The following is a 19915-nucleotide window of genomic DNA, read 5'->3' on the forward strand; positions in this document are numbered from 1 at the left end:
GGCTGCCTCGCTGCAAGGAATAGGCAGCACTGAAAAGAGAAGGGGAATCATGTGTTCAGGCCCTGGAAAGTTCATTGCTTCCACTGAGTGCACAATCATGTATCCTAAAAGCAAAGTCACGTGCAAACTGCATCACACAAGTTACATTTTCTTAGTGCAAAGTAAATAAACACATTTCACATTGATTTTATTGCCCAAAGCTGTTGTCTTGGCTGACAGTTTAATGTTAATTCCACTACAGAATCATAAGCTGCACAAGTCTATAATATAATGCGAGCACAAAAGGGAAGACAGAAATTTAATTTTTGTTCTTATTTCCTTTGCTATGTCAAAAACATGGAAATGTGCCCATCCTTGAGCTCTGAGTGTGGTGTGGCATTCCTTAAGAACAGTATACAATAATCAATTCATAACACCAGTGACAGCACTATTCTTGCTTATTTGCAAAAAAAGAATAAAATAAATAAATTACCAACCAGAAAAATATTAAAAAATAAAGTCCACCCTCTGAAAACTCCCAACAGATTGTCTTCTTTGATTATGCCCCTTTTTGAGTGATGGAAAGGACACTCACTACTGAATGCAGCTGGACTCACTCACCAAGGAGAGATTCTTAACTGAGGTATATATTTCTCTTAGCACATACAGGTTCCCCTTCAGCATAGGCGGGGTCAGGGGTGTAGGACTGAAAAGGGGCCAGATAAAGCAGGACCATGGTACTGCTGGATGGTGATTTGGGGTTGGCTCTAAGGCTCTAGTTAGCATATGGTATACCAGCTAGTTAGCTGCTCTGTCTTGGACAAAGGGAAAGGTTTAGTCTTGCTTATCCCCAATATTAGGAGAGACAGAATGATTGTTAGATTACCTCCTTCAGCCTACTAAGCCATATGAAAGTAAGGATTCAACCCGTTTAATGTAAAAACAAATAAAAATAGACTTTCTATGGGGCCTTCTCATTCCAAGTTAAGCCAGACACACAAAGAAAATGCTGCTCTCCATGCTGTGTTTTCCATCCCACCACTTATTTCCACTTTACTTTGTGCTTGGCACTCTTTGAGTGGAGCTAAGACCTGCATCCAGACGAGCATGGCCATGCGGCGTGTGGCACTGCAAACGTGGCTTTGGTACAACGAACTGCATATTTAGATATTCTCTGTGCTGCAAGGGAGCGCTACCCATGCCTGCACTGCTCTGTTGTCTTTTTCTGCAGGTTTTTTTGACCCCGGAGGGAGCGTCCAAACAAGCACGGTCATGTGGTATGTGGGCTGCAAGGACATGTTGCCCAATCATGGGCTGCACTGAGTTTTTCTTCCTGTGCATTTTTTTGACACCTGGATAGCCATGGGTAAAAAAAAAAACTGCGGGAAAAAGAAAAACAGCACAACGCACACTGGACCAGCACACGCTGCTGAAAAGTGGAGCCAGACCACCCGGAGCCACACTGCGTCTGCTGGCCAGGATCCACGCGGCTGATTCACCGTGGTTGCAGCCTCAAGAGGCCCCCATGTAAGGTTACTGGGCCCAGCCCAGTGCTGGCCCCAGCCTCCCTTACCCCACCCAGGGCAACTTGCCACATGTCAAAGTGCTCATGGCACAGGCATTTCCCAGGGACAAGTAACAGTGGCACACCTTGCGCTGCTACTTGTCCTCAGGGAACCAAATGACCATGCATATCTGGACTTGCCCCAAGGGATCAAAAAACCTGTGGCATGGGAAAAAAAGCTAAGCAGCATGCACACAGGCAGCACGCACCGCTCAGAAGTGAAGCTGGGCCACCTGGAGCCATGCTGCAGCTGCCGGCCAGGCCCTACGTGGCAGAATCACCACGGTTGCAGCCCCAGGAGGCCCCCAGGACCCCATGTAAGGCTGTTGGAGTCAGCCCAGTGCTGGCCCCAGCCTCTCTTACCCCACCTGGAGTAACCAGCCATGCACCAGAGCATGCATGGCATGAGTATTCCCCGGGGACAAGTAGCAGCACCACAAGGAGCACCACTGCTGCTTGCCCCTGGGGAGCCAAATGCCCACGCTCATCTAGATGTGCCCAAATAGACACAATAGTTTTGCTATACCTCCGTGAGTAAACCATTTAGTTGGTTCCCTGCTCCTGGCAATGGCCGACACTTGAAGTTTTTGAAGGAGGCAGAGAAAAGTCAATATCCAGCCATTTGTCCATTGAAAAATGCAGTTATGTCCCAAATCTGGAGAGCAGGGAGGAACTGGAATATTTATGGAGATGAACGTATAGCCTGGTATAGTTCATATTGGTTTTGTATACCTGTGTAAATGACATGTGGATCATGGACAGACAGCCATGAAGCTATCCCTGCATAGCTACATAGGTGGGAGCATATAATAGTCCCGGGATGGGCAATATGCGGCCCACGGGCCGAATGCGGCCTGCCAGGCCATTCTATCCAGCCTGCAGGACCCCCCCAAAATTTTAGAAATTAATATTTATCTGCCTCTGACTGCCTGTCATGTAGCTCTCGATGGCTTGCCAAAACTCAGTAAGCAGCCCTCCACCCAAAATAATTGCCCGGCCCTGTAATAGCCCATCTGGCTATCCCTCAAGTGGACAGAGACAGACAACACCTAAACCAGGATAACGTACAGCAGTAAAAAATGTCCTCTTATTCTTTAAGTGCTAACTGTTCAGTAGATTGGGTCATAGTACCCCAGGCCAGAGGTTCATGCTGTATGTCCGATATACCTGTATATACATGTTGCTTTTTCAGACCTCTGATGTCATTTCATAGCAATACTTTAGTTTTGCTTTAATCTCATCAGACGAGTAATGAAATTCAGAGTGCCTCCAACCCTCACCAACCAAACCCAAAGAAAAAAAAAAAAGTTCCTGAACTCCCAGTGAAGCAAAACAATCAACTACATGCAGAACTAATAGCAATAAAGACCTTATAAATGAATACGGTTCAATCCACCGTTCTCTAGCTACATGAGGGGATGTATTGTTCAGCTCCATGTTTACTAACAGTCTGTGATCACTACTGCTTAATGTTTATCTAGTGATTCCACTTCCTTGATTAACATTTAATAATGCTGATGTCAAAAATGGTTACCTGGGAGCATTTGTAATGCCAGCTTATTAATGTTATGGGACATACAATATTACAATCATCCTTTTAATCACATCACGTTGCATTTGTCCTACTCAAAGGCAAGGAGTTATTCCACACCTCGTGCTAATATCTTCCTTGACTCAGAGATAATGTGCCCTGTGCAAAGGAGTCTATGTATAGAAATAGGTTTGCATTTCTTCCCCCCCCCACCCCAATCCCGTGCTGGTTGACGTTTGATTTCTTTTTCTGGCTTATAAATATATGATGTGTTGTACGTTTAAGATACTTTCTAGCTTGTTTTTAAGTGGCAAATGCTTGAGGATGAAAGGCTGAGAGGTACATAGTGTATTTTCTTCCACGTTGGAATAAAAGGGATGATACCTTTTGAAGATTCTGAAACCACTGCTAATGATTTTCAATGAACTTTTGATGTAAGGAGAGGAAGAAAAAGTAAAACATTTTATTAAGAAAGGGTGATCCGTTGTGGGACAACTGCACCAAACCAGTGCTCATCAATGCACACCCCACCTTTGCCAATGAACCAAAGCCAAACCAAGCCTTTATGAATGGCCCCAAATTAATATATACCTGAAGTCAGGTCTTCAGTTGCTATAAATAATCATAGCAGATTAAATTTCAGTGGAACTAGCCCAACTGTGATGATATAGTCTCTCCTAAAACCCCTTCAAGTGATCTTTGCAATAAAACTAATAATTATTGCCTAATATGTAAATAGTCACCGGATTGGGGATTTTCTCTCTCCCTCACCCCCCTTTTCCTTGTCAATAATTTTAGTCCAGTATGGGGTTTTTGATCCTTTGTGGGTCAAATGTTGCTTGTGTAACCCTGCACTGCCAGAAACCCACTTTGCAGACTCTTTGTGCCCTAAATTAGCATTTGTTTGGAAGTGAATAAAAAAAAAGCAGGGACTTTTTCATATCCACAGAGATCCAGCCATACCTGTAGCTTTATGAAAAGAATAAATGTCCAATCTACTGTGCACCTAACCTATTACATGCTTGCTAGTCTCAGAGATTTTGAAGGTCATCTTGTTGATTCTTCTTAGTTAAATGACTTTAGATTTAAGAGAAGGTAATAGCATCATTATTATTACATCCTGAAGGATCCTGAAAAATGTTACTGGCATTAAGGATTATGCACAAAAACTGTTTTACCCCAGCATGGAAATGCATCTCCATCCCAGGCAAAGTGCTGCTGTCATTTAATAGTATGCAGTGCAAGGTTTGGGCCACAAAGCTCGGAAAAATGTGTATACCAATTACAACAACAATGAAGCTTTAGTGAAAAGGGAAGAATAGACCAGTACTACTCAAAAAAGGAAGCACTGCATGAACTGGAGTAGTGTCAAGGAAACAGAAAATGTCAAGTGCTCTGCTTCCAAGGTTAAGGAAAACCAAAAAGGCAAGAATGCCTGAGATAATGACTCTGCGGTGTATAGACGATCCACGTTCCACAGTAACCCAGCGATTTCAGTAGCAGTCGCTAGGAGTCCTTGTCAATTTGTTGACAATTTTAATTACAGCAAGGCCTGATTATAACTACTTTGCAGACTCCATTCAGCACTTCTCTTCATTAACATCTTACCAGCTCTATAATTACAGGCAAGGGTGAACTCATGTCGCCTTTACCTGCTATAAAGCTTTATTCAGAATGGAGACAACTTCAGATTTTGCTTTACAGGATTCAAACTGACATAGTCCTTTGATTTTTCAAGTAATTGTCAAAGCAACAGAACCAAAGCAAGTGCCTTTGATTATTAGCCCAAACCCACCAGTTACAGAAGGTGCAGGTCCAGGAGCGAGTTCTTTCCTAGGGTTACAAGGTCTCTGCACATCTATGTCTAACGTGGCAGGAACCATGTCATGAGAAATGCCATTATTTTATTTTTCTCAAATCCAAGAAGGAAGAAAGGAAAGGAAAGGAAAGGAAAGGAAAGGAAAGGAAAGGAAAGGAAAGGAAAGGAAAGGAAAGCGCACATGAAAGCGAAAGCACATGCAAAAGCGCCTGCAAAAACAAAAGCAAAGCCAAAAGATTTTCTCATGAGACAAAATTAAATATAATCTAAATATAAAAATATAAACTTTTTTCAACAACAGAGCTATAACATGTTGATCCAGTTTTTTTAAAAAATCCATTTTTTAAAGTAACAAATTTTACAAAACGAAAATGTTGAAGCAAAAAGTTACTTTGAAATGAGAAATCAAATCAAACTATTGAAATAAGAATATTTTGACTGTATCAATATTTTTCTTTCCTTAGAAAAGGAAGTTTCATTGAAATGGCACAGCGCAGATCACTTATGTTAGTCTGAAGTCAGGTTGAAGGTAGGGCAGGGTGATTCCTCAAAGGCATGAAGGTTTGTAGGCAATAACCTACCTACAAGAATTGCTAGCATCTGACAAAGTAGGTTGTTGCCTATGAAAGCTCGTGTCTCTCTGAACCAGTTGTCCTTTAAAGTACCACTCTGACCTAGCTTAATTTAAATTGTCATGTTTACATGAAATATTTTCCTCTTTAAAACCAGGAATTTTCTAACAGGAAAATATTCAGTTGGGAAAAAATCCCCCTTTTCCCACCGTTGCCCATGCCCTGAACTTCCAGTTAGCTTTAACTTCCTGTGACTCCTACTGTACATCCTTCCAGCACTTCACCAAACAAACTTGCCTGGATACTCTTTGTGCGTAGGTACCATTTCCCTGAATGTATAAGAAATTTTACTAAGATTTTATTTAGAGCTTACTCAGGGGAAATATCTATTAAAGGTGGAAAGTTGAGAAAAGGTAATTATGCGGCCTTAATTAACATGATAATTGGAGCCTCAGAACCTTTCTAATATCTATATTAAAAACTTTCCTGAAATATTATCTTCATTTTACAGATTGTGATCTGAGACATAGCAATTCAGATCTTTTATAGGAGCAGTCAGGTGATTTTCAGGTGTCCCGAAGGCTAAACGCGATCCTATTCCAACCTATACAGCAACCACAAAACTACTAAAATTCCTTATGACCCAGTGCTATGGATGAGAACTATAGTCCCTGAGTACAAAAAATGTTTTCTTCCATGTGTCCCACATCTTAAGAGATGGCAGTGAATACACACACACACACACACACACACACACACACAGAGGCAACTCCATGGGACTGATCAGATCTGGGAAGAAATCCCAAGAAGTAGAGGAGGAATAAAGTATCTTGAACCATCTCCCATGATCTCTGAAATTAAACTATTTGTAGAAATACAAATGGTCCAGGTAGGGTCAAATTATCCAGACTCACATGCCCAGCGATGTCCCCCTCCTAGTTTCAAGTTAAGCATTTCCCCCATTACCACCCTGGAGAAGTCAGAATCTGGCTCCTAGTGTTTATTCGTCATATTATAATTAACCTACTAAACCTAAAGTAAATGCTTAGTTAACTGCATGTAGTCCACTTCTTTGTAATGTAATTGCTGAGCAGAGTTAATCAGATTTAGGCAGGAATCTTTTGGAGCTTTTTTTTTTCCCCCCCACTTAAATGATGATTTGTTCCCCCCTCATTGTTCAAAGTTAATTTAGTCTTAGTAAGAAGAGTCTAATGCCCTTGGTCTGTCATACAGCAGATACAGCATGGGCAGGATAAACGACCTTTATATATTTCCACCATTACTGTCAATGCTATTTTTCCATCCTAATCTAGAAGGCTGCTATGTGTGCATACAGGTCTAGAACATAGTACAGAAAGAGGCTTTCTGGGCCATCAAATTCAGTCCCTTGTATTTGCAGACAACTGTTACCCAAAGATGCCTGAAAATTGTAAATCCAAAACCTCAGAAATGACAGCAAGAAAACATAATGGCTTTGTAACTAGGAACGGTTTTGTGACACCAAGTAGATTATACTAAATTGGGTGGAGTTTCAGACACTCTAGAGGGTTGGGCTAGAGAATAAACTAGATAAATGGTCTTCAATCAATCCAGTGAGATTTAATAAAGAAAAGTACTAAGGCCTGTACTTGGAAAAGAATAATTGCATGCACAAATAGACACTGGAGAATGCACAGAAAAGGACCTGGGGGTTACAGTGGACCATAAGTTAAACATGAACCAACATCATGCACTTGTTGCCAAAAAAGCCAGTATCATACCAGGTTGTATCAACCGGAGTGTCCTTTGTAAATCAAAGTAAGTGATTCTGCCATTCTATTCAGCACTGGGGAAGCTTCACCTGGAGTACCGTGTCCAGTTTTGGGCCTCACAGTTCAAGAAAGATATAGCCAGGTTGAATAGCATCTAGACTGCTCAGAAGAAGTATAGTGGAGAGTGACAAAAATGCTTGGAGGCCTAGGAAACATGACTTGTGAGGAAAGGGTGAAAGAGCTAGGGTTATTTAGTTTGGAGAAGAGATGACAGAGGGGAGATTTGACAAAAGTCTTCAACTACCTGAAGGGAGATTATAGAGAGGATGGAGATGGGCTTTCCTCTGTGGCTGCAGGGGACAGGACTAGAAGCAATGGCCTCAGGCTGCAACAGAGGGAATTCAGGTTGAAGATTAGGAATAACTTTCTGACTAAGAGGGCAGTCAAGAATTGGAACAGGTTACCTAGAGAAGTGTGACATCTTCATCTGTGTAAATTTTCAAAAGCAGGTTAGACACTGGTGACTGAGTTGGTTTAATCAGGGATGATCCTGTCCTGAGCAGGGGACTGGACTAGATGATCTCATGAGATATCTCTCCAGCCTTATTTTCAGATGAAATACCAAGAATGTTTTACAACATGTTGTCAATTAAAACATGGGAGACAAGAGCAGTCAATTCCCTGGCACTGTAATGGCAGAGAGGCGATTGATGTGTATATCCTTGGAGGATCCTCAGAAGAAGACAGTGCCCCATGTTACAGGAGTAGTCAAAACATTTCATGCTCCTAGCCAATGTGTCCTGAGGGAAATCTTATTTCTCGATTCCAAATCTGCTAACTGGCTTGACCCTGAGCAGAAGAAAAAGGCCCTCAATCCAGAGACATGAAAGATTTCTAAGTACAAACAAGAACATCAGGGCACTCCAGTCCAAAATCCTGGTCTTTGACAAGAATGTCCACCGGTTCAAATGAAGCCAACCATTCTTTTCTACTCCAAGGCCAACAAAACTTTCCTTCAGGGGAGACATGCTTCCTGGATTCTGCAAGCAACCGGAAGAAGCCTTGAAGCATGTGACTTTAGGGCACCCACCACACAACAAGAGGATTGAAAATACCTGAATTCACCTACCACACCTGCTAATTGTTGAACCAAAAACACCCCATGTTATTGTACTATCCCATCTATAACCTTATTCAATTAGATCTTTAAAAGACTGTTTCCTTACCCTCACCTATTTTGCTCAGAAACCCATTCCATACTTTGCTCTTCAGGGAGTTAGAAATTGTCTTCTAATTTTTAAACTGAATTTGTTCATTATGAGTTTGTAAGGCTATGATCTTATGCCAGTATTGCTTTTATAGCCTTAAAAAAGCTCTTTTTCATCCTTGACATTCACCCCCGTAAATGTATATATGAAAAGTAATCATATTCTCTCAACCTTTATTTTGTTAAGCCAAACAAATGAAACACTTTAATCTTCTTTCATGAGAAAATGTCTCCATTCCCTTAATTGTTTTAGTGGCGGCCCTTCTTTGTACCTTTTCTAGTTTAAGTAAATCAACTTTGACCGTCGGTGACCAGAATTGCACACAGCACTCTGGATGGGGTTTTATAAATGTCTTTTAAATTGATACTATAATGTCCTTGTCTTTACTGAATGTGCACCACCTAATATACCCTAGGATTTCATTGGCTATATCAGACTGGAAGACACATGGTCTTCCTATGAGCAACCAGAACACCTTGGTTTCTCTCTTTTTCAGTTTTTTGTAGTCTACACACCTCATTTTATAGGCAGAGGCACTTCTTTTGGTCCTTATGTGCATAACTTCATATTTATTATTATTAAATTTATATAATTTCTTAATGTTCTACTTGTGAAGAATCTCCAGATCTTCCCGTATGGTAATCCACTCCTCTTCTACACTGATAAATCACCCCAGTTTTGATTATCTCCAAGTTTCATGCCCTCACCAACATCGCTAATACTAATGTTAAACAGGATAAATAGTCTTGGCCTTCCATTTATTTCACAAAGGTTGGCGAACTCAAGTGTGCTTTTTAAAGAAGAAACTTCTTCAAGCCCAGCATGTGTGATTATATTCTTACAAGTGCCTTCTATTCATGGCAGCTTTGACATGCTGCTTCATAACCACTTGCATTAAACCTCATTCTTTCAACACACTGATTTGTGAATAAATAACTGACAAACAAAGTAAATAGAGTGTTAGAAATCCTTTCAGAAATGTTACCCCCCAAAATGCCATCCTAAAATATTCACTTCCCGATGCCCCAGAGCATAGTGTGAGATGATGAGAAAACACCTCTCTCTCGAGTGTCCCCTCAGGGGGGCTTTGTCCTTCATAAGCAAAGGACCCAAACATAAAAGAAGGACAAGTGTAGAGGAGGTACAAGAAAAAGGAAAATATCAATGATGGAAATATTCTCTGAAAGGCTCTTAAGATTGTGTGAAAAGTGCGAGTCTTAGACAAATTACTTTTAACACAAATATACTATAAACTAAGCCATTGGAGCCTTTATCACAGTACCTTTAGAAGAGGGTCTGTTCACTCTATACTGTTGCACCTGAGAGTTGTTGAGCTGAAGAATAACTTTGCCCAAATCTAGACTATGATCATAGTCCAGGGCTCATAGACCAGTCAAAATTGCTGGAGACCACCTCTTGACTTTTAGAAGCCATTTAGGATTTTGCACATAAATAAAATAGTTTATTGGGTCGGCTAAACAAAATAATCATTATCTTTCCATGTCTTCTTCAGAGGGTCCCAACTACCATGGTGCTAAGAGCAGAATGGAGTGTAGGAATTAATCTAGTTTTAAAACAGAAAATTTTCAAAGAGGAATCGAGGTGGACTTGGAGATCTCACTCCAGCTACAGGCATCCTGAGGAACATCCTTTGTCTCCTTCTGTGCAACATAGATTATAAGAAAGGAGAAAAAAAAAATCATCATAATTCTCTTCTTCGGGGTATGCCAACATACAGGATCCTCATCAGGCACAGAGCCAACTTCCATATCTCCTTTCCTGTACACAGTGCCAGGCCTTGGCTGTGATGTAGAGGACACATGTGTCCTCAGCTGGTGGATTGTCCCGTTCAAGACCATCATCACTTGACACAAATTGGAGCAGTTTACAGGCTGCTCTAACTCAGTATTTCTCAACCCATGGATCATGACCCAAAAGTGGGTCACAAGAATATATGAAAGGGTCATGAACAAACTTTAAAAAAAGGATTAACAAGCTTTAAATATGGATTCTTCTTTAAAGGAGAAAAATGTGGGAAATGGTGGCTTTTCCCTTGCAGACTGGCAGAGGTCCAGCCTGCAAGGGGCTGCTTAGGGCCCCCCATGCCCCACACACTGGGGGACTGGGGTCTGGTGGCAGGGGGCAGTGGGTTGGAAGTGAGGGCCTTTGAGTTGGGATTGGCCATTGATGTTTACAAATGGGTCCAGGTACAAAAAAGGTTGAGAACCACTTTTTTAACTTACACTTGGGACTGATATTGCTCCGAGAATCAGTGACACTTGCCTAGAACCGGGTTATCATCTTTCCTAGATTTACTGGTGTGTAGTTGCATCTGCATGGTACATAAAGTGCCGTGGCAAGGAAGTTTGGCACCCAGGGCAAAGCCTGCAGTGGCAGCCCACCCTCACCCTGTGCATGGATCCAGAGGGCACACACCTTCCCCTACGCGCCCGGGAGTGCATGCAGTGGTGGGAGCCACTCTCCCCCATCCCCACGCCCCCCCTCCAAATGAGCCGCTTTGCTTTGGCACCTGGGGCAGTTGCCCCACTCCACCACCACTTGCTACAGCACTGGGTATATATGAGTGAAAGGCTGTTCAGGGACTATTATCCAATACTGATAAACATGCCCCAAACCATTTTACATGTATGAATGGAATTACATAATGGGCCTACCTAAAATACCAGGGAACTGAACCTGGTGAGCCTTAATGATCTTTCTGGTCTTATGTCTTGATTATCTCATGTATACTGTCTTGTACTGTATCCCTGGTCATAGCCCAGTGTCTTCCATTTTCTTGCCATTTCCTCCTAACCTCCTCCTGTAACATAAGGAAAAATATATATTTATCAGTTAATATTTGCCTATACCTCACTTCCCCATTGTGGTTCAGTTGCCCTGAACAATTACATAATATTAGATTGACTAGTTTCTGGATAACATTTAGCACCATTGCCAGACCAGGGTGGTAAGAAAAACTTGAAGGGACATTTTTGCTAATCACTAATTTAGCTCATATAAATGGCTGAGTTAAGCACCTCCTTATAGTGTAGGTCTCTAAGACTGAAAGCTTGATCATGCTGCTGACCGATGCACTGGCTGTACCAAAGGATATTTTTCAGACACTAGCTAGTCAGTCACCCCAAGCAAATTTCACAACAAAACGAGAAGAAAAAAAATGAAAAAGTGGGTAAGAAAAACTTAAACTAGCTGTTTTTTTCTGGCCAGGTTCTAATTAACAAACAGCAAAAAAAATATATAGATTTTCTTTCCAAAGTTTTTTTCCACTCCATTTAGGAAATTAGATTATTTATTTGTGTATTTTTTACTATCTCAAGCCTGTACCATAGCTGCTGAAATCAGTATTGCCTTGCTCAGGCAACGGGAACTGGCAATGACTGAGGCCAAGTTGAGGATCTGCTTCATTGTATTTAACCTGACTAAATGGTTGCTTCTTTTATTTTTCTATTTAAAGGAAGCTGTGTCTTCCTGATGCAATCCCTCTCTCCTTAGCTAGTCTGAGAATGAGCTCAGCTGAAATAACGATCTTTATAATTTTCAGGTCTCTCATGCCTGAGTCTAGTGGTTTGTACTGTTGGGTCCCAAGATACTCCAAGCTCCTTAGCAGACTCAATAGCGAGGTATATAACTAGGAGCTTTATTGATCACGTCTGGACTGTGTGAGCATTCACAAAACATTAACTAAACTCCTGTAGACCTGTCCCAACACACACTGAACTCACTGAAAAAGCCTGCATGGATTCTGTGAGGCCGTTTCTTTGGGTGCTGCAGTGTCTCGATCAAATATTTTGAGGGGATTTTCCTAGGACATTTATTCGAGTCAGTTCTGGCAGGAATGACAGGTATTAAGATTTCATAAAAACAGGCCTTTTATTAAACTTCAGTAATTTATAATTTTGCTAGACATAAGCTATTTGCACAGAAATTTCCCATGCCTGGCTGTTTGCTTCAGGTTCTGCTCAACGTTTTTCCTAGCTTGGGGCTAGGAGACCTGTATTGTTTTGCTGAATTTAAAGATTCTGGTGACCTGATTTTGAGAAGTTTGGGTGTCCCCATGCTTTGGAGAAATGCCTTAAAATGTTCAAATGGAGTAGGTTGGTGTATATGTGGGAGGTTTGCATTGGGACACCGCACTGAGAGAAATTTGGACTAATGGCTTTGGGAGGGGGAGATGGAAACAAGAATCTGGTGGTATGTGCAATGGGGTTACTAGGGATATTTGAGCAAGGAGATGGGACTGGTGGAGCAAGGGGGCTAGGACTGAGTGTTATGTGGGTGAAGGGAAGACAAGAGAAGAGAGAAGGATGACAAAGAGCCAGGGTGTGGAAGAGAAAGACTAGAACTAGAAGACTGGGTCGGGGGAGGCTGCAGGAGCTGCAGAGAGAGGGGACATTGTCAGGGGAAATTGTGACAGGTTTCTATGCTCATTAGAGCACACCCTAAAAAAGACTCCATGATTCCTATGTCTCTCCATTGTTGTGCTGTCAACAAGCCTCTGTGACATCTAGTGGCACATCATATGCCTTCACCCGCTGTGGTGGTTAATTCATATCAACAACTACAAAATGCTATTGCTCTTAGCTCAAGTGGCCAAGAGCTATGCTAACATCATGACTTTTTTTCCCCATTTCCTTTTATTTAAACAAAGACAACCCCCAGGACATTACAAAGGAAAAATGAAGATCCGTACAAGCTCATCCTAATAAACCCTGTGTAGAACACCCCTCTCCCCTCGCTTTTAACAAGCTTATTCTACTCTGGGAAATAGCCAAGACTCGGGAAATGTCTCTTTCATCTTCCTCTTCCACTGGAAATATCCCTCGGTGACTCAACTCAGCCTACTGTGAATGATCAGAAGTGGTCTGGTAAAGCCACCCAGGCATTTAACTTCACCTACAAGCCAGCTCCATCTGGCAAAGAGCATATTGTTAGACCCTGACTCCACGCGGCACCCAACGACTAGGGAGACGACGATCTAATCGCTCATGGATCCTGTTACTCATTAGCCAGAGCAAGTAGGGAGCAAATGCTACTTGCACACATTGCTTGCAACAGCTTTATTTACAATGGAGACATCTTTGGGCGAGCTCCCTCGCAGACACACAGCCTGTGAACACGGGAAATGGCAGTGAACATTAGTTCTTTTCACATTTTATACACCTTGGTGCATGCTCATTAATATTCACTCCACTTTTGTCCCACCCATTTCTCCTCCTAGCTCAAACTCCACCTCTGTTTACTGTTTACTTCATTAGAATGGGATTGCCTATGCATTTCACTCATTTGCATGCCTCTCTGCTAAGAGCGCATGTGCAAGACTGGCCTCCGCTTCCTCCGGTCACTTCCTGGTTCTTTCTGGTTTCTTGCCGACTCCTTCTTCATCTCCAAGGTCTTGCTTCTGCTTCATCTCCTGATGATAGCTGGTGGGCTGCATCTTGTTCTTCTTACACAATAGGCTCTAACACTACAACCTTGTTAGAAAACTGCTTGCCAAAGCATTTGCAATGTTATTTTTAATATATAATTTTGCCTTGTGGTCAGCAGCTTTGCTGAGACACAGAAAAAAGCCTTTATTCAGCTCCCCAAGATCCAGATACAGCTATCCTAACACATATATTCTTTCTAAGTCCCCTAGCCCTTAATGGGAGGAAAATCACAAGTAGCAGCTGTTTGACAAGGCAGGGACACTGCCTCTGTTTTGCTCAATGGCCTAGTTATTAAGACACTTGCCCAAGACAGGTTGATTATATGGCTTTAGGAGTAGGTTAGACAAGGACTTGTATGGGATGGCTTGGATAGAGATGATCTTCCCTTAGGTAGGGACTGTCAGAGCCTACTTTTCTATGATTCGGTGGGAGCTCAGATTGTAGGCCGGTTTCAGCTTTGAGGGATTTTAACCCACATTTCTGACTTACCATATCAGTGCCCTAATCAACAGGCCGGGCTGCATTCATCTAGGGGATAGCAGCCAGAGTGCAGTTCTCCTCTCACCTGGGCAAGTGCCTTAACCACTAGGAAGCTGAGCAAAATGCAGGGGTCATGACCACTACAACCATATGTAACAAGAAGGAGGACTCACCTTTCCACTATAGCCAGTTCTATTTCCTGTCAGTAGATGTATGAGATCTGGTAGTCATCTCCCCTCTAAGGAGCTAGATCCTAATTGGAGGCCTCCTTTCCTAAGAGTCAAAATCAAACTGGGTCCTGACAAGATAAGTTATCTAAGGACTCCCATGGAGAGTTGTGCATAGTCACAGGCTATGCAACAAGATCCATCTCCAGAGCCACATAAGCTTTCCACTACCAGATACTGCAGGGTGGAAAAAGTTCTGCTTCTGGTAGGGTTGCCCACCGAAAGAACAAGGGAGCTATGCACAACTCCAGCCGAAATAGGGTCATGGCTCTGCGATACGACATATACTTTGGAGGGGAGCAGAGACTGCCTTAGCAGTCCAGCAGACCTGGCCTTGGGTTCAATCTTTGCCCATGCCTCAGAGCGCCTCCATGATGCTAATCCAGTCACTTTAACTAAACTTTTCACACACGGTCACTAACTGTGTGTTCCTCATTTTCTGGTGCCTGACTGGAGGCTCTGGGGTCTGATTTGTGGAAATGCTGATCGCTCACAGCTGTAATTGAAGGAGCTGTACATAGTTTTAGCTATTGAATGCTACATAGGGTGAAAAATCAGGCTCTAGGTGTCTCAGATTGGGTGCCCAAAAATTACTGAACGTTTTTACTTTCATCTCTCCCTCCCATCTGTAAAATGGGGCACTTATATTGTGAAAACACATGCATTAACGCCTGTGAAGCACTCAGGTACTCAAGTGAGAAGCATCATAGTAAAGGAAATCCATAATTCTCTTTTCAGAGCAAGGTTTGAATGCTATGCACTGAACGAGGTCTGGAGTCTCATTCTGACCAGCGAGAAAATGAAATAGCAAGGAGTGTCTCATAAATAGAGCACCCCCTGTTCTGTACATACATGAAGGGACCAAATTCAGTCGCACAGGCAACCTTCATTGTGGGATCTCTGGCTTTTTATGTGCCGGGCTTTGCAACACTATTAGTGGTGTGTGTGTGCACTATTGGTCTGTATTTCTCTTCTCATATACCATGAGTCAGTTATAAATTGGCATAGTTCTATTTTGTTTTGTTTTTCCATGCAGTTTTTACATTGTCCACACCACCTGGGAACCTTGCCTGTTGTTTTCACTCAGATATGCACAAACACATAAAGCGAATGTGTATTTTGACACTTATGTCATCGTAGCCACACTTCTAATTGCTGCTGTGGATAATTTCTAAGTGGTTGGTACTCAGCAAGTTAAACCCCAGTTCGTACCACGTGTCTGTTGTCCCCAGTGTGACTTAAAAATAAGTTCAAATTATTGAGTACAGTAAAGTCTAGTTCCACTTGTGTCAAATAGCTGACTCTGTCTGCACAGTTCAATTATAGGATAAGAGATCCTGTAGTTAATGCTATTTTGGGGGAAGTACAGAATTTTCCTGCCAAAGAACTAAGAGAGAGATGCTATTATGGACCAACTGTTTGGTACAGCTGTCTACTTGGTCCAACACACTCTGCATTTCAGAAATATATATATACACACACATATCCTTTAAAAAGTACTAAACTAAAGAAGCCAACGTGGTGCATGGATCCGAAAGGAGAGAGGGAGTGATCTCTATGGAAAAATCCTCCTCTCTCCATGTCCCTGGTTCAAAACAGCCCAGGCCCCAACCACACTTCTGATTCAACTACCTGGTCACCTAGGTAACTGAGCCTGGCCACCTAGGAGACTGGGCTGTAAAAATTCCTAGGGAGAGGGGATCTCACTCTTCCCCTTGTCCTGGAGCAGGCATGCTGGGAAGGGGAAGAGTCACACTGGGAACAGAGACACAGAAGGATGTGCCTCCATGAGAGACAGACTCTCTGGAAGATTTCTAAGTAGAAATCTGGAATTTGGCTACTAGTTTAGAACTAGGTTTTCAGCTGCATGATAAAAGGGCCACATGCCCATATCTGAAAGGCTTGACTTATTCTGTTTTGCCTGAGGCATTTTTCTTGTAATATTTCTCTTTCCAGTACCCCTTCCCTATGAACAATAAGAACTATCTGTTACAGTGTGCCTGGCTGTGAATCTGAGGGGAGAAGGGTGAGACAGCCTTTTTAGCTCCCTTTGCTCACCTAGCTAAGGTGGGCATGGCTTTTTACTTTCCTCTGGTACAGGCGGCTACTTTTGAATACTTCAGGCTAAAAGAAGCACCCCAAAATACCATGGTGGGCTAAGAACCCCCCAAGGCCTGAAGGATCTGTGTACCCTGGGCTGCACAGAGCCCTAACAGAGACTAGAGACCGGGTGGTGGCAGTGATTACCCCAGGCTTATGGGGAGACACCTGAAGTGTGGTTTTGGTAGGGCACAGTGAGGCAGGTTCCTCAGCATAGTAGCATCCCCTACCGTCCCGCCATAGTCTCTTTGATGGAAATCCTGCCATCACGTCTGCTTTCAAAAAGAACTTTCTAGAGACTAGAGCCTCGCATTTAAATATCTCTCTGGAGGTCCTTAGGTGGCATTTTTCATCTATAGGTTTCAGCACTTTTGACAAAGTGAGGGAAGAGCCATTATCCCTGTTTTAGAGATGAGTAAAGTGATCTGTTCCAAGTCATGGAAGAGGCCAGTATCAGCACCTAGGTCTCCTATCCTTTTACTCTGTAGTCCTTCATACTGGACTGCAGAATCTACTGATCTACCTTCATAGGGGTGTATCATTATAAGTAGAAGGACCAGTTAAAACCAGTAGGAGCTCCAGTGAATCCAATCAAGCTCCCCCATTGAGCAGTACCTAATGTCCAGTGCTTTAGAGGACGGAGATAAACACCATCCTCCTCCTGCACACAAACCAAAGAAGCCAAATGAAGTGTTGTTGAAGGTTAGGCCTTTCTGGCTACTTACAAGGAAGACATACACCTTGAAGCATGGTATTACTAGGCCCCTTCCACACAGAAACCAAAACACATGCACTGATACTGGCTCTAACAAAATCACTGTCCTACCACTGAATCATATAGAAGTAGGGATGGAAGGGATCTCCATAGGTCATCCCTTTCCTGGAAAACCCCTATCCAAGCCATCCTATACATCCTACCATATTATCCCTTCCATGAACTTGTCTAACTCTACCTTCTCTTTGTGTGTGGATGCAAAACCATGAACAAAAGACACAGGGAGTGCTCTACATTTGCCTTCCAGCACTTAAGGACATAAAAATGTGATGGTAGTTAGTGATGGTAAAATAACTCAGTGGCATAAAAGAGGTGCGCTATGGAGCTGCTATGGCCTTTTCCCCGTGACTGAGTGGGGAGTACTAATTAGACAGTGTAAAAAATATAGCAAAGGAGGTCTCTGCCTTTGCTTCCTCGAGCTCACAAAAGCACACATCAAACGTTTTAGTAACAGGCGTAGGACACACCGATAGGACAGTACGGGGAAGACTGGGGCTTACACAGCTTCTACTGTACCTGCTCTGGGCCAAATCTTCAAGTGATGTAAATCAACAGCACTCAATGGAAGTCAAGCAGGCGGTGTATATTTTCAAAGTATTTTCAACAGTGTATATTTTCAAAGTTTTCATGGAGTGATCAAGCTGATGCTGTCCATAAGCCCCCAAAGCCACTTGTGGGGGGGAAAAAAAAAAAAAAAACACAACCCTTTTTCCCTTCCCGATAATGTAAAATATGGACTCTGGGATTAGCTCTCCCTACTTCAGTCCTCACATAGTTTGCATCTGCCCTTTAGAAAAGAAACTTTCCCTCTCTGGTCTGGTGCCAGCTAATTTCAAAGAAGACCAGAATTCATCTTGCTCATACTGTCCAGTCAGCAGCTCTTTACACTGCACTTCAAATGGCTCCCCCAAATCCATTGTCTGCAACTTATTTTTCCTCTCCTTTTTTTTTTTTTTTAAAGAAAAAAAGCAGCTGTTCAATCTCCCAAGGGCTCCATTGAAGTTATATTACCAAAAGCATTATTTTTTTTCTTTTTTAGGAAAAGCAGTTGTTTCAGTTTGATCTGTTTAAAGCCTGACTACCCTCTTGTCATGTCCCTAAAGATCTCTGCTGGCGTGATAACGAGGGGGTGAGCCGCAGCTGTGCTGAGAAGCTGCCAACAATTAACAAGGAATTGTTAAAAAAAAATCAAACCCAGCATCTTCTTAAAAAACAAAAGCTTGGAAGATATGGAGGTAGGAGGCCTTCTGATATCTTCTAGCAACATCACTGCTTCCAGGCTAAGAAAAAGCATCAATATTAGATGCAGGGATTATAATGCTAGATTCAGCTGAAGTCCAGCTAGTTCAGTATCCTATCTCCAACAGTAGCCAGCATAAGATGTTCCAAAAAACACATACACCCACAAAACACTGTAGTAAGGAGCTCTTGGAGGAGAAGTTTCCGCCTGAAATCCAACGTAGTGTCCACAGTGAAAAACTTCCCTCCAATTAGGGAAAGGAGAGGAAGGAATATGCAAGAGGTTCTTTATTTGGGCCAATAGTATCAGCTCTGGAAAGAGGCGATGGGAAACATATGGTCATGAAACTCAAAAGGACTGCAAAAACCCTTGGCACGTATGAGTAAGATGCTAAACGATCTTGATATATTAGAGAGATGGACTAGTAGAGTAATAGAGTATCGCTCCACGCAGAGAAATGCAAGGTACTATACGTAGGAAAAATAATCAAAAGCACAGAATACAGAACGGGTGGTAACTGGCTGGGCAGTAGCATAGCTGAGAAGGATTTGGGGGTTTTGGTGGATCACAGACTCGACATAAATCAGTGCTGTTAGGCCATCACAAAAAGAAAAAGTAAGTGCAATGTTAGGCCACGCCACCAGGAAAATTAGGTATAAGACATGGGAAGTGATAGTGCCACCCTACTCAGCACTGGTCAGGTTTGAACTAAGTACTGCACGCGTTTCTACACTCCACATTATAAAAAGGACGTAGAGATGCTAGAGGTAGGGGATAAAGATGACAAGGGCTTGGGAGGCCTGCTGTGTGAAGACAAGCTGAGAAAGCTAGGTAAGTTTAGCTTGGAGAAAAGAAGATGAAAAAGGGACATGGCACCAGTCTTCAAATTTTTGAAAGTCTGCCATAAAGAAGAGGGAGAACAACTGTTCTCCCTCCCTGCAGAAGGCAGGATATGAAGCAACGGCTTGAAATTGCAGCAAGGACATTTAGATTCAATCTCAGGGGAGAGAAACAGCCCTTGCCGTTAGAACAGTAAAGCAGTGGAATAGACCACCCTGGGGAGCTGTGCAATCTCCTTCCTGGGATGTTTTCAAGGGGAGGCTGCATGGAAGAGGGAGGATTTAGGAGTAGCAACTCTGGATGCATGCAGGGTTGGACTAGA

This window comes from Alligator mississippiensis, chromosome 3 (assembly GCF_030867095.1).
Source record: "Alligator mississippiensis isolate rAllMis1 chromosome 3, rAllMis1, whole genome shotgun sequence".
Lineage (NCBI taxonomy): Eukaryota > Metazoa > Chordata > Crocodylia > Alligatoridae > Alligator > Alligator mississippiensis.